Source organism: Bos javanicus, chromosome 6 (assembly GCF_032452875.1).
Source record: "Bos javanicus breed banteng chromosome 6, ARS-OSU_banteng_1.0, whole genome shotgun sequence".
Lineage (NCBI taxonomy): Eukaryota > Metazoa > Chordata > Mammalia > Artiodactyla > Bovidae > Bos > Bos javanicus.
Genome location: NC_083873.1, coordinates 116,429,757 through 116,445,101, shown reverse-complemented (window position 1 = coordinate 116,445,101; position 15,345 = coordinate 116,429,757). Strand labels below are relative to the sequence as shown.

The 15,345-nt window shown below is 55.7% G+C and overlaps 1 protein-coding gene across 1 annotated transcript in view; it reads right to left on the bottom strand.

Moving 5' to 3' along the window:
• Positions 1 to 15,345, bottom strand: part of ZFYVE28 (zinc finger FYVE-type containing 28) — a 98,102-nt gene that overhangs the window by 52,733 nt on the left and 30,024 nt on the right. The gene's annotated exons all lie outside the window — the stretch shown is intronic.

The window sequence follows — 15,345 nt, the reverse complement described above, 5'->3', positions numbered from 1 at the left end:
CAGTGGACTCAGTCTTAGGAAGGAGCTTTACTCCGGAGACTAAGCCGAGGCCATAAAGGCAGCGGCTGAACAGAGGGCAGGCTCCACTGCCCAGCCCTGGCAACCCCCCAGCACCCCCAGCCCGCAGCCCTCCGTGATTGCAGAGACGGGAGCGAAGGCCGGACAGCAGGTCAGCCCCTGCTCCCTCCTCCTTCTGCCTGGGAGTCAGCCTGCCCGTGAGTACGCCCTGCAGTCTGCTGAACACAGGGTAACTTGCTTTTGTGATTTCTCAGCTCGCTGCTTGGCTGATGGAGCCTGAGTTTCGCCCCTCCCCCAGTGTGACCCGTTCCCGGGTGGATCTTCCTCCGAGCAGGGGTCTTGGTTATCAGGACCAGGGAGAGGCCCCCCTCATGGACTTTTCACAGGAGATCGGGGATTCACCCCTTGACCCCCTACCCAGCAAAGGCACCTGAGCACCCACTGCTGAAAATGGAGAACGGGGGACACGCCCTGACCAGGGCAGCCCAGACCCCACCCTGCGGGCCCCCGGCGTCCATGACTCCCTGGTCCCCTCCATGGGCTCGGCTGACTCCCCCAGGATGCCCACCAGTGACCCCTCTGTGATGAGAGGGGAACCGGGGTGGGGTCAGCGGTTGGCAGTGCATTTCTGCCCCCTCCCTGTTGTGCTGACCAGAGGAGAGGGGCTGGAAGGCGGGCAGCTGCCCGGATGGTGCCCTCACACACGCTCCCCACCACCCCGGTCTCAAGCCCCTCCAGGCCCACATCTATCCATTATGCCCCATCCGGACCCACTTCCTACCCTGGGGCCTCCTCCTGGTTTCAGAAGCTGGGGGCAGGGAGGGACACCCTTGCCCTCTGACCCCCAGCCAGGGTTTAACCTGGCACCTTCAGGGTGTGGCAGACACCCACATAAGGGAGAAGACAGGAGGGAGCTGGGGAAGGCGGCCCGCCCAGGGAAAGGCAGGGAAGAAACCGGGGACCCCAACCAGCAACCCCCAGACTTGGGTGGGCCAAACACCTCCGTGACCATGAGCAACAAACATCCTCCAAACCCGGCCTCCCCTCTCCCTGGGGACACAGCCTGGGCAGAGCAAAACCTGTCGCCTGGGAGTGGAAGCACTCAGACGAGCCCTCTGGGCTCACTGCGCTTTGCTTCCAGGACAGCAGAGACCTTAAGACCAGAGCTACGAGTGTGTTGACCGTCACCAAAAATAGAGAGATGTGTACAACACACACACACGTGCACACATGCGCGCATTGAAGAAATTAGAGAAGTCAGAAAAAACATTTTTTTTAAGCTAGCAATTATCTTTATTTTGTTGCAACACAGAAGGCCTGTGTGATTTTAAAATTTTAGTTATATTCCGAGATAGCTCTCCAGCCCCCTCAGAAGGGATGATTTCCAGCAAAGAATCAAAATTCCCCTCTGTGGACGTCCCTGGAGGCCCAGTGGTTAGGACTCCGTGCTTCCAGCGCAGGGCCAGGGGTTTGACCCCTGGTCAGGGAACAGATCCCGCAGGCCACAACACGCAGCCAGAACTGAAAAGATGGAAAGAGCTCCCGGGGGGTTCGGGCTGCTGAGGTGCGGCGGGAGAATCTTGCCGATGCTACCGGGAGACCCAGACGCTGTGAAGACAAACTTTCAGGCAGGGGTCCAGGAAATGAACGAACACAACTTCAATGATTCAATTCGTGCTGATCAACAGGATCCAAAAGAAAATTTTGGTGCCACATTTCCATTTCTAAGTATGCAGAGAACAAAGCGAACACAGCAATCTCTAGCCTGGCTCATCACTCAGACCTAAATCGGTCCGGCAGGGTCACCCTCAGGCCAGCTTGGGGGCGGGACTGCAGACCGCAGGGACGCAGAGGAGGACAGACGTGCTGCTCTGTCCGACCTGGGTCAGCTGGCCTCATTCAACAACGTTTAACATTAAAGTTTAAATGAGACTTTCAAATGTCCCTGAGTAAAATGTCCACGGCAGAGAGAATCAATGGATACGAACAGGAAGAAGTACTCACCCTACCTTGAAATTAAAACCATGAGAGGATAAAATAGAGCCCAGTAAAGATGTCTTTTTGGCACACGATGTCAATATTTTCTCAAAATAAATTCATAGCAGTGACAGCTTTCACTGTTACAAGACAAAAATAAAATTCACGAAGATAGCACTTAGGCGGTTAGATGAGTGGTGAATCAGCAGCCTCCGAGAAGGCAAGAGAAAACACAAAACCACAGCAGTGACTGAGTAAGTCCGAAGCGCCAAAGTTGACAATTCAGAACCGATTCTGTGAAGCTGATCCAATTATCCATCATTCAAACAGCTGTCCTGTGATGCAGACTGGGGATGTGCGATGCGGACGTGATGCCTGGGTGTGTGTGAGCTGAGGCCCTGCCCTCAAGTGCCCATCTGAGCCAGGCATGCGACGATGCTGGAGGGACCCAAGCTTCGTGAGGCTGGCCAGCTGGGCTGGGGCAGAACGTGGCCTGAACCAGAGCGCCCCCAGCCCCGGGCAGAGCACCGGTTTTGTCCCAGTAGGTTATCACCAGACCCTCCATGAGGTGGCCTGATACTGACCCAGATGAAGAAAACTAACGGCCAAGGTCACATCAGTGGACCCGGCAGAGCCGGCGGTCAGCCCAGGTCTCACTCTAAGGACACTCGGGGGTCCGCGTGGGAAAGAGGGACCAGGACCGGATCCATGACTCTTGCTTCCCAAGTAGGAAGCAAACGCTGCAGCAGGAAAACCTTAGAAGGATGCCTGGTCACCACAGCATGGTCTCAGCCAAGCTCCAGGAAGGGGGGAGAGGAGGCAGATGGCAGGACAGGTGGGCAGGACGGCAGCGCGGCCAGGTCGGAAAGGACCAGCCCCCTTGCGCCCCCAGCGCAAGCCTGGAGATGGAGAGCAGCCAGCCCCCACCCCGCCCGCCCCCCAGCAGCTGCCCCAGGACAGGAGCTGGGCTCCAAACCCTCGTTCCCAAGGCCACACCCATGGGACCCCCACCACCCTCATGCTGGGCAGAGGAGAGCCTTCCAGATCTCGGTGGCTCCCCAGGCGGGCTGTAGCTGGACAGGCGGCAGGCAGCTCAGGGGTGAGGGCTGGTGGGGCCAGCCCAGGCCTGGGCCTCTCGTGGACAAGCCCCCCAGCAAAGCCTTATACCCTGCTCTGCCAAGCCCGAACACAAGAGTGTAGCCGAGAAAGCAGAGAAGAGCCTCGGGCTGCTCCCTGAGCAGGGCCTCCCACAGCCCGCTGGCCCTCGGGCCCTGGGCTCAGGGGAAGCTGCCCAGGCCACACCAGACTGTCAGGGAAACCCACTGACCACGGGCCACCAGGACTGGAAACCCTTCACTGCCTCCAAACAAACACCGAGCCAGGCCCTCCGCGAGTCTCCACCATCCTTCCGTCCCTGGGGCCTGGGGGTGCCGGGCAGCCGTGATCCCGCTGCGCAAGGCTGGCCTGGTCCACAGCAGCGCGTCAGGGCCCCAGCACTGACCTGGCCGCGCCACCCATCAGGAGCCCCAGACGGGCGCACACTGCTGTCGTTCCCGGGGGGCAGCCTTGGCTCTGCTGGCTACCCTGCACCCACTCACACCCAACTGCCTGCCTTCCCACCCAGGCTCCTCCACCAGGGCCTCATGGCTGGCCCTCCGGCCCCTGCTCACTCTCCGGACCTGCACCTAGGGTCAGGTCACCGCCACTACAGCCCGGCCTGCCACGGTCCACGGGGTCACAGAGTGGGGCACGACCGAGCGCCTGAACAAGAGAACCTTCCTACGCAGAGCCGACCGCCGGCGGCCCTGCGGCAAGGCCAGGCCTCTGTGGCCCCTAGACGGTCTGCTGAGTGCGTGCTCTGAAAGCTTTTGATTCCTGGACCAGCTTAGACACCCAGTGAGTCGCTTCCCCGCCCCTGCTGTCTCTCCAGGCAGTGTTACCCCCGGCCAAAAGCCACAGCCAGCTCGGAGGGGCAGCGGCCCTGCCGTGGGTCACTCTGGAGGGCAGCCCGCCTCAGGAAACCCCCGCGGAGGGTCCCTGCCCATGTGGCACAGCGAGGGCCCCGGGATAACGCCGACCCTCACCACGGGAGGACCGGCTCCAGAGAAGCAGGCCCCTGCCCTGGAGGAAGCTGGTATGGTCCCACCAGGGTGAGGTGGCCACGTCGGGCTGGACACCATCCTTCCAGGGGACACCTGGGCTCGGGGCACCCCAGGCGCCCACCCGGCCTTGGCTGCGGCATGTGCGGACACAAGGCCTGGAGACGGCTGAGCATCTCGAGGACGGTTTTCGGAAGGAGAATGCATTCTCAGATAAAACTCCCAGTCGGGTGTTGTATATACATACAGAGCGCTGGTTGCAGGAAATTTAACCGCAGCCGCTGCAGTGGGTCATAAGGAAGCTCTTCCGAAACCGCAGAGGAAAGGAGCCCAGGGTGGCAACCGCCTGGGGGGCGGAGGCAGGGTCGCCGCGCACCAGTGGGAACAAAGGCATCTGACGGCTGGAGGGCTCGTCTTCGAATTTCAATAGGTTTCAGGTTCTTCAAAAAGCATTTTATTTTTAAGACTTATTACCTAGTGAACTTGTTAGCATGCCAATCAATTCTGCTCCTTCTCTTCTGACAGCCAGGGGACACTGTCCCAGAGGTCTCGGGCCTTCAGGGTGACACGGGGCCACGCTCTGTTGCCGGGAAAAGCCCTACCTGGTTGACAGCAACCTGGGAAACAGCCACGGAGAGGCTGCGGTCTTCTCAGCTTCTAGGACGGATGGAAATCCACTCGTGGGAAATGGGAATTTAAACTGCTTATTACGAATTATTTCTCTCCTTCAAAAAGGACTTGAGATGACTTAATTATAATGCATGTGAATTGAACCTATTTGTTTAATCAGAGGAGCAATCAGAAGTCCGGAACAGGGATCCCGGATTCTGGGCCATGGGGATTACTGCAGGTGGTTAGCCTGATCTCGGGATTGCCGGGCCAGACTGGAGCCCTCCCCGGGCACGTCCCCCCGTCCTGGGCACGTCCCCCCACTGGGCTGGGGTGAAGTGGACTGGGAGAGGCCCTTCCTGCCTGGGTCCGAGGAACACGCTGGTTGGGGAGGAACGTGGAATCCCCAGGGAGGGCCCCATGGGAGCACCTAAGAGATAGGACGTCAGTGGGATCCAGCGCTGAGGGGGCCCTGGTGAACCAGGGGGAGCGCACCGCTCCGGACCACCCCCTGCAGGACACAGGACCTGGGAACCCAGGCTGGCTGCTGTGTCCCGGCACAGACCCCCTGACCGCGCCTCACCCGGGCCGCTCTGGTGACGCTGCTCCGGGGGGGTCTGTGGCCAGGCAGCTCCAGCAGGGTGGGGGACAAGCCCCGCCACCCCTTCTCCAGAGAGGATGATCTGGGCTTCTGGAAACAGTTTTATTGAGACATGACTCACCTCCCGTAACACCCACCTGATTGCAGTATGCAATGCCGGGGTTTAGTATGTTCACAGAGCATCCACAATCATCAGGAGCTAAAGTCAGACTCTCTTCATCACCCCAGAGAAACCTCACCCCCACTCCCAGCAGCCCTCCTGACCCACCATGTCTATGGAGGTGCCTGTTCTGGGCATTTAGCTAAAGGCACTCATGCAAGCTGTGCTCTTCCATGTCTGGCTTCTTTCACTTAGCACGTGTGCAAGCTGACTCTGTGTAGCAGCATGTGTCAGCACTTCATTCCTTTTTAAGGCCGAATCGTATTCCACCACGCGGATGGACCACGTTTTGTTAATCCATCCATCAGGTGGTGGACGTCTGGGTTGTTTCTACCTTGGCCATCATGAATAATGCTGATACAAACAGGTTTTTATGTGGATATGTTTTCAGCTCTTTGGGAATAAACCAAAGTGGAATTCCATACAGTGCCAGTCATACAGTGACTATGTTAGACTTTTTGAAAATCTGATTATTTTCCAAACTGGCTGCACCATTTAACAAAGATGTAAGAGCAGAGTTGCCATATGAAGTTAACTACAGAGGCCCATTGCGTTGCGACACACTAAGAAGGAACTACCAGAAAGAAACTAAGAAAGCAATCCCATTTACAATCGCATGAAAAGAATAAAATACCTAGGCATAAATTTAACCAAGGAGGTAAAAGATCTGTACTCAGAAATCTATGAGACACTAGTGAAAGAAACTGAAGATAACACAAACAGATGGAAAGGTATCCCATGTTCATAGATGGAAAGAGTTAATATTGTAAAAATGGCCATACTACCCGAGGCAATCTACAGATTCAATATAATCCCTGTCAAAATATCAACGGTATTTTTCACAGAACTACAACAAATGAGTCTAAAATTTGCATAGAAACACAAAGACCCCTGAATAGCAAAACCATCTTGAGAAAAGAGGAAAAAAATTAGAGGTGTCATGCATCCTAATTCCAAACTATACTCCAAAGTTATGCTAATCAAAACAGCATTGTCCTGGCCCAAAAACAGGCACACAGGTCAATGGAACATACTAGAGAACCCAGAAAGGAACCCACACTTATATGGGCAATTAATCTATGATAAGGGCGGCAAGACAGCCTCTTCAGTAAATGGTGTTGGGAGAACTCAATAGCCGCATGCCAAAGAACCGCCCCGCGCTCTCATACCGCCTACAGAGACAGAGTCCAAAGTGGACTAAAGACTTAAATGTAAGACCTGAACCCGTGAGACTTCTAAAAGAAAACATTGGCAGGATGCTTTCTGACATTGGTCTTAGTAATACATATATATGTATATATTTTGATTTGTCTCCTCAGGCAAGGGAAAGAAAAGTCAATAGAAACAGATGAGACAGCATCAAACTAAAATGCCTCTGTACAAGGAAGAAAATTATCGACAAAATGAAAGGCCACTTACTGAATCAGGGAAGATATTCGCAAGTGATAATCTGGTAAGGAGAGAGTATCCAAAATATACCAAGGACTCATACAACTCAACACCAAAAAACAACTGAAAAATGGACAGAGGATCTGAACAGACATTTTTCCAAAAAGGAAATGCAGGCGGCCAACAGGCACATGAAAAGATGCTCAACATCATGAACTATGAGGGAAACGCAGACCATGTCAGTGAGACACCACCTCACACCTGTCAGAATGGCCATCATCACAAAGAGTACACATGACAAGCGTTAGCAAGGGCGTGGACCAAAGGGGACCCTCGTGCGTGTTCATGGAAGCGTAAATCGGTGCAGACATGATGGAGAACAGTATGGAGGTTCCTCAGAACGTGCAGCTGCCACCTGATGCAGTGATCCCACCGCTGGGAATTTATCTGAAGAACATGGAAACACTGGAGAGATATCTGCGCCTCCCTGTTCATCACAGCACTATTTACAACAGCCAGAATATGCAGCCAACCTAAGCGCCCATCCCAGACGAGTGATGAAGATGTTGCGGTATGCACAACGGAACAGCACTCGGCCATCGGAAGAATGGAATCCTGCTGTCTCTGGCAACGTGGATGGGCCTAGAGGGTATTACTGGAGAAGGCGATGGCACCCCACACCAGTGCTCTTGCCTGGAAAATCCCACGGACGGAGGAGCCTGGTGTGCTGCCGTCTATGGGGTCGCAGAGAGTCGGACACGACTGAAGTGACTCAGCAGCGGCAGCAGCAACAGAGGGTATTATGCTTCGTGAGGTTAAGTCAGACGGAGAAGAGACAAATACTGCATGATTTCATTAAATGTGGAATCTAAAAAAAAAGTGAGTGAACCAACATAACAAAACAGAAACAGAGTCAAAGATACAGAAAACAGGGGGTCTCCAGAGGGAAGAGCTGTGAGAAGAGAGAAGAAGCAGGGTGCTCGGAGGACAAGTTTCAGCAGAAGATTAACCAGCATGGGGAACAGCGACTGTGTCATATCTTTATAGGGGGACACATCCGCCCACGTCTACCCACCTCGCCCCACCTCGCCCCGCCCCAGCAACGAGACTCACCCTGGTGATCCTTTTGAAATGTCGAATCACCATGTTGTGTAATGGGAACTGAAATAGTGTTGTAGATCAATGGTACTTCAGAAACAGACAGAGGGGGACTGCCCTAGTTATCCAGGGGCTGGAACTCTGTGCTCCCAATGCAGGGGGCTCAGGTCTGATCCCCGGTCAGGGAACTAGAACCCACCTGCCACAGTGAAGAGTTCACATGCCGCCACTAAAGACCTGCCATGGCCAAATAAATGCATTAAAAAAAAAAAAAAAAGACTTCCAGTGTATATGCTTTAAAACAACAACACTCATGGGAAAAGAGATAAGACTCGTGTTATCAGAGAGAGGGATGGCAGAGGGGGGGCTGGATGAAGGTGGTCACAGGATACAAGCTTCTCATCAAAAGAAAAAGAAGCACTGAGGCTGTGATGTACAACACGATAAATAAACACGTGTTCAGTCTCCCAGTCGTGTCCGACTCTCTGCGACCCCATGGACTGCAGCACGCCAGGCTTCCCTGTCCCTCACCATCTCCCGGAATTTGCTCAAACTCATGTCCATTGAGTCGGTGATGCCATCCAACCATCTCATCCTCTGTTGGCCCCTTCTCTTCCTGTCCTCAATCCTTCCAAGAATCAGGGGCTTTTCTAGTGAGTTGACTCTTTGCATCAGGTGGCCAAAGTATTGAAGCTTCAGCATCAGTCCTTCCAGTGAATGTTCAGGGTTGATTTCCTTCAGGGTGGACTGGATTGATCTCCTTGCCGTCCGAGGGACTCTCAAAGGTCTTCTCCAACACCACAGTTGGAAAGCATCAATTCTTTGGCGCTCAGTCTTCTATATGGTCGAACTCTCACACCCGTACATGACTACTGGAAAAACCACAGCTTAGGGACCTTTGTCATCAAAGTGACGTCTCTGCTTTTTAATAAGCTGTCTAGGTTGGTCATAGCTTTTCTTCCAGGGAGCAAGCATCTTTTAATTTTGTGGCTGCAGTCACCATCTGCAGTGATCTTGGCGCACAAGAAAATTAAGTCTGTCACTGTTTCCACTTTTCCCATTTATTTGCCATGAAGTGATGGGACCGGATGCCGTGATCTTAGATTTTGGCCAGCTTTTTCACTCTCCTCTTTCACTTTCATCAAGAGACTCTTTAGCTCCTGAGAGTAAGTGGATGTTCACTGAACTGCCTGTGATAACCACTTCGTGACGTATGGGAATCACATCCTCGTGCCGTACCCCTAAAAGTGACACGTCAATCACACCTCGTGATACAGAGCTTCACGTCCATCATGTCAATAAAACTGATCACGGAGCAGCGGTGCGGGGGGTCCGATTTCTCCACTAGCTGTCCCGGGGGGTGTGAAGTGCTGTCTCACTTGGACTTGCGTCTCCCTCGTGACCGACACCGTGGAGCACCCTCCGTCTGCTGCTGTCTGTCTGTGAGTCTTCTTTACTCCCGTCATCTGCCCACACGTGAGTGGAGGTGCTGAGGGACTCTCGAGACTGACCACATCTGGTCTCTCACAGTCACATAGACAAACGCACGGTCTACCCGGAGCCTGCCTCTGGGGGAACAAGGGTCCACTCTGCGGCAGCCACGTGACCCCACCAAAGCTGTGGGCGGGTGTGGATGGGCAGCGCAGCAGTTCCATCAGGATTAGGATCCAACTTGCTCTACAGAGGGGCTTCCTGGTGGTTTAGATGGTAAAGAATCTGCCTGCAGTGCAGGAGACGTGGGTTTGATCCCTGGATTGGGCAGACCCCCTGGAGAAGGAAATGGTACCCACTCCAGTACTCTGGACTGGAGAATTCCATGGACAGAGGAACCAGGGGCAGGGCGTGGCTACAGTTCATGGGGTCACAAAGAGTCGAACATGACTGAGTAGGCTAGCAATAAAAATCTGCCTGCAATGCAGGAGACCCAAGTTTGATCCCTGGGTTGGGAAGATGTCCTGGAGAAGGGAGTGGCTGCCCACTCTGGCATTGTTGCCTGGAGAATTCCATGGACAGAGGAGCCTGGTGGGTGTAGTTCACGGGGTCGCAAAGAGACAGACACAACTGAGTGACTACCACTTTGAGAAGAGGGGCCTCAGCAGATGGAGAGTAGGGCAGGGCCTTGGAATGAGGCCGTCCGGGATGACCGAAGGGCCCCACCTGCCATGACAAGTGTCCTTACAAGGGGAGGGGACACACAGACCGAGGAGAGGCCACGGGGGAGAGAGGCAGAGATGGCAGTGAGGCGTCTGCAGGCCCTGGGGCACCTGGAGCCCCCAGAACCGGGGGAAGAGAAGGACTCCCTCTCACAGCCTGCAGGAGGGACCAGCCCTCCCGACACCTCACTTCCAGACTCGGGCCTCCCGAACCACGAAAGGCTGCATTCCTCCTATTCCCAGCCACCTACTTTGTGGGCACAGCAGCCATGGGACGGGAAAGCAGCGTCCCCACACCCACCCTGACCACCCAGACGCATCTTGGCACAGGCAGGGAAGAGGGGGTCCCCGCCTGGGGGCCCTGTGAGCCCTGCTTCTCTCTGCAGTCTCTGTCCACTCAGAACTCCCCAAGCGCCGCTCGCCCAGGCCCTGCTGGATGCGCCGAGGCGTCCTGGGTCCCACAGAGCCAGCCGGGCCGCCAGGCCGCCAGGCTGCAGACAGGGTCACGTGTCCTGGGTCACACTTGGGGTGGTGCGTTTCCCCATGTGCCCCATGCCTCAGAGAACAGACACCGCCCAGGACCTGGACCCTTCCCACAAGCCTTCCGTCTCTGCAGGGGATGCACCGCAGGACGGAGGCGGCCTGGGCCCAGGGCTGCGGCTGAGCCACAGGGAGGCAGGAGGGCCTGCTGAGCGCTCCCCCATGATCCCGCTGTCTGCTCAGGGTGGTGAGGTGTCCCTTGGCGGCTGTCCCTGCTCGCTCCCGGCCTGTGGCTCTGAGGGCCTCCCTCTGACGGCCTGCGCCCCTGCAGGACAGGAGTCTGTCCCTCCGACCTTCCTGGGTGGCACAGAGAGCTCCAGGTGCTTCCATGGGAGGACATGGGGCCCGCTCTCCACCAAAGCGGGCACAGGGGTCTTGCTGAGGACACGGGAAAGCCTTCGTGACACAGATTCTGAGTCTGGCTCTTCTTGGTCAGACCTCTGAGGTTTTGGAACCCACTTCTTACAGGGAAGCAGGGTAGGGGGGCGACTTGGAGCTGGAGATGGGGGAGTTTTGATCTAGGGTGCTGGGGTGGATGGGCAGAGGGAGGCCAGCTCGGGCCTCCACGCTGCTCGAGGACTCCTGGCGCCCACACCCAGCTCCCCCGGCAGTCTCCCTCTGTGTTGTGCTTGCTGCTCGGTTTAGCAAATAATGCAAATAAAACTTAGAGGCAATTGACTCACAGGTTGCTCGTCACTAGAGGCACGGATCACAGACAACAAGCTGTCCCCATGCTTTAAAAATAGCCATCCTGACAGAACACCTGTTCTCACCAACGTGCTGTTTCACCAGAGGGTAAAAATGATCTGCAGTGGAGTCCAGCAAGGGCCTCTGTTCGGCTTTTATGCATTTTTACAGGATGTTCTGACATATGGCAGAAGAGAAGCAACTGGGAGTCTGCTCAGAAAAACCCAAAAAACTAGGATGGGGTAGGTGGGGAAACAGTTCAGATGCAGCTTCTCAAGTCAGGGTAAAACCACACACACTCCCACACACAGACACACACAGACACACACACTGCCCCCCCCCACACAGATACACACACAGACACACTGCCCCCCCACAGAGACACACATACACACACACACACTGCCCCCACACACACATACACACATATAAACACACACGTATACACACACATACACACATTGCCTCCTACACACACAGACACATTGCACTCCCCACATACACATCCACACATAGACACACACACACTGCCCCCCCACAGAGACACACACATAACACTGCCCCGCCCCACACACACAATAGACTCCCTTCGGCAACAGTGGACAATTAGAGCTCTTCACATGAACCCCCAACAGTAGCAAAACCTGAGCAGCCCTGGGCCCCTGCTCTGCACCCTCCCATGTGCCCACCCCACCTCCCCCGAGGGGACCAGACTCGCCCAGCCCTGGCACGGCAGACCCTAAGTGCTAGGCCATCTGAAAGGCAGGCAGGGCAGAGCCTCTGGGACAAGACATCAGCCCACGTCCACCTGAGGGCTCGGGTGAGGAGGCGCAAAGTCGGGGCGGGACCGCCATCCAAAGCAGGACGGGGAGGAGCCCCTTGGTCCTTGGATGCCTGCAGAGCGCCTCCCCCAGGACACAGACTCAGTGTCACAAGGCGGCCTCTCTTCTTCCCCTGACCTGGTTACATCCTCCCTGTAAATGCTGCACTTGGGGGCCCTGTGTTCAGCACCCAGGCAGGGCCCACCCACGCGGATGTGTCGGTAGAGAGAGGGATGGGATGGTCTGGGCTGTTACAATGCCTGGGGATGCCCCAGAACGGAGAGTCCAGAAATACACCCACACAGACACGGCCGATTGATTTTTGACAAGAGCACCAAAGAAACGCGGTGGAGAAAGAAGCATCTTGTCAACAAGTTGTGCTGGAGCAACTGGACAGCCACGTGCAGAGCAACAGTCCTCAGACCTTACTCATCACACGCAGAACCATCAGCAACGGTCCTCAGACCTTACTCATCACATGCAGAACCATCGGCCCCAAAGAGGAAATCTGTGACCGTGGGCTTGGCGACGCTTTATTAAATAGTTCACAGCATGGACTGTAAAACAAACAAATACCCTGGTTTCACCAACATTCTAAAGTTTACGCCTCAAAAGATCCTGTTAAGAAAATGAAAAGTCAAGCCACGGACTTGGAGACAATATTTGTCAAACACATATATTTTGGAGGAAACATAGAAAGAACTCTCACACTGCAGTCTGAAGACAGCTGGACTTTAAAATGAGCAAAAGATTTGGACACTTAACTAAAGAAGACCTACCAGAAAAGACACTCAACACGTGGTCATAGGGAAAGAACAAATTCAGGCCGCAGTAACCTACCACCTCACACCTGCCAGGATGGTTGAAGTTCAGAAAGTCACCATCCAAGTGCTGGCGGTGGTGCAGAGCAACTAGAACCTCACGCGGCCGGTGGGGGTGCAAAGTGGTCCAACCTTTGGAAGACAGAGTGGCAGGTTGTCAGAGTTAAGTATTTGCTGACCAGACGAACCAGCCATTCTACGCCCAGCTGTCCTAAGAGACGTGAAAGCTCCCGTCCACACAGAGACTTGTGCACATACGCTCAGGACGGCTTCATCTGTAACAGCCAGAGGTGGAAGCAACCCACACATGCACTGCCTGAGACAGACAGACAAGCGGCCGTCCGTCCACACGGTGAACACGCCCGTGAGTGACCGACACACTACCGCAGGGGTGAGTCTTACGGTGTCGAGGCTGACTTGAAGCCAGCCCCAAACAGATCAGAGTATACACAATCCCATTTATACACAATCCTGGAAAATGCAAGCCTGGCAAGCTGCGGTCCATGGGGTCGCGAAGAGTCAGACACGACTGAGCGAATGAACAGCATGCCTGAGGACAGGATTAGGCTGGTGGGCGCCTGACCAGACAGAGGGCACAGGGGGCAGAGGACAGTCGGTAGGGCAGACAGAGGGCACGGGGGGCAGAGGGCAGTCGGTAGGGCAGACAGAGGGCACAGGGGGGCATAGGGCAGTCGGTAGGGAGCTGGGGGCCCAGCCCAGGGGTCAGCGAGAATGCTCAGGGCAGAGTTGGCGAGAACCTGAGAGGCTCAGGGAGGGGACAGGACACTGCGGTTAAAGGCCACGCCACTCATCATGCCCGTGCTCGCTCCACCCTTTGAAGGTCCTCAAAAACCTACAAGTAGGACTACCATAGGGTCCAGCAATTCCGCTTCTGGGTATATATCCAAAGACATGAAAACACTAATAAGAAAAAATACACGTACCCCAGTGTTCACTGCAGCAGTATTTACAACAGGCAAGATGGCAGTAACTTAAGTGTCCATCGACAGATGAACGGATAAAGAAGATGTGGTCTGGACATACAATGGAATATTACCCAGCCACAAAAAAGAATGAAATCTTGCCATTTGTGACAACACAGATGGACCCGGAGGCTTACGCTAAGGGGACTAAGTCAGACAAAGACAAAATACTTATCACTTACATGGGCAGCACTATGTACGATAAATGCCACTTACATACGGAGTCTAAAAAGCTAAGAACAAAGTAGGTATCATAACAAAACAAGGAGCGGCTCACGGACACGGAGAACAGCCTAGCGTTACCAGCGGGGAGGCGGAGGGGGATCACGGACACGGAGAACAGCCGAGCGTTACCAGCGGGGAGGCGGAGGGGGATCACAGGGGTGGGGGTTGAGGTGCGAGCAGTTACGCATGAAGCAAGCCATGAGGGTGCACTGCGCGGAGAACACAGCAACGTCTGCGATGACTGTAAACGGAGCGTGACCTTTAAAGCTCCTGAGTCCCTGTGCCGTGCGCCTGCACTTACACGACACCAGACATCAAGCAGGCTCCAGCCAAAAAGAGGAATCGCGGGCAGAGGAAGGCCCAGGGCCCGGGGACCTCCTCTCTCACCCTCCCGGCCGCCGCACCCCAAGCCAGCCCGAGGGGCGGTGTCTTCGGCGTGCTGCCCCCTGAGCGCCCCTGGCCACCCTCAGCCACCCTCCTGCTATCACTCAGCGGACACCACTGCCCCCCGCCCCCACGTGCAGCCCAGCCCGCTCCCCTCTCCTGGCTGTCCCACACATTCCACCTTGCACGCCCTCACGGCCCAGACCCCAGGGCTGTGCCCGCAGGCCATAGGCCTCCCTGGGTCCCTGAGGGCAAGATGTGGGAAGGAAGAGTGGACGGGTACCCCGGGAGGCAGGCATGAGCAGGCTGGCCTGGCACTGCCCGGTGACTGAATCTGAGTAGATCTCAGGAAGGCCAGCGTGGCCTCTGGCTGACATTGCACCCCGCCCCCCACCCCACAAAGGCAGGAGCAGACACTCGGGGCTGCACTGGCTCTGGTGACTGCGTGAGGGATGTGTGCTGGGCAGCAGAGCCCATGTCCATCTGGGTCAAGGAGGCTGCACACCCCGAAACCCACCCTCCTGGATCTTCCTCCCCGAGGCTGGCCAGCCTGGCTGCCCAGGCCCAGCACCTACCCAGCGTCCAAGGCCCCCAAGCCTCTCAGAGCGCCCCCGGCAGCCAGGGCCCCTGCAGCAGAGGCAGGTCAGAGCCACACCAGGGCAACGAAAGACCCTCACTTGGGGCCAACCCTTGGGGCTCCCCCAGTCAGTGCCTTCCCCAGACAAGCCCCCCAACAGAGACCAGAGGCCCTGGATGGGTGGCTGATGGGCGGCATCTCCA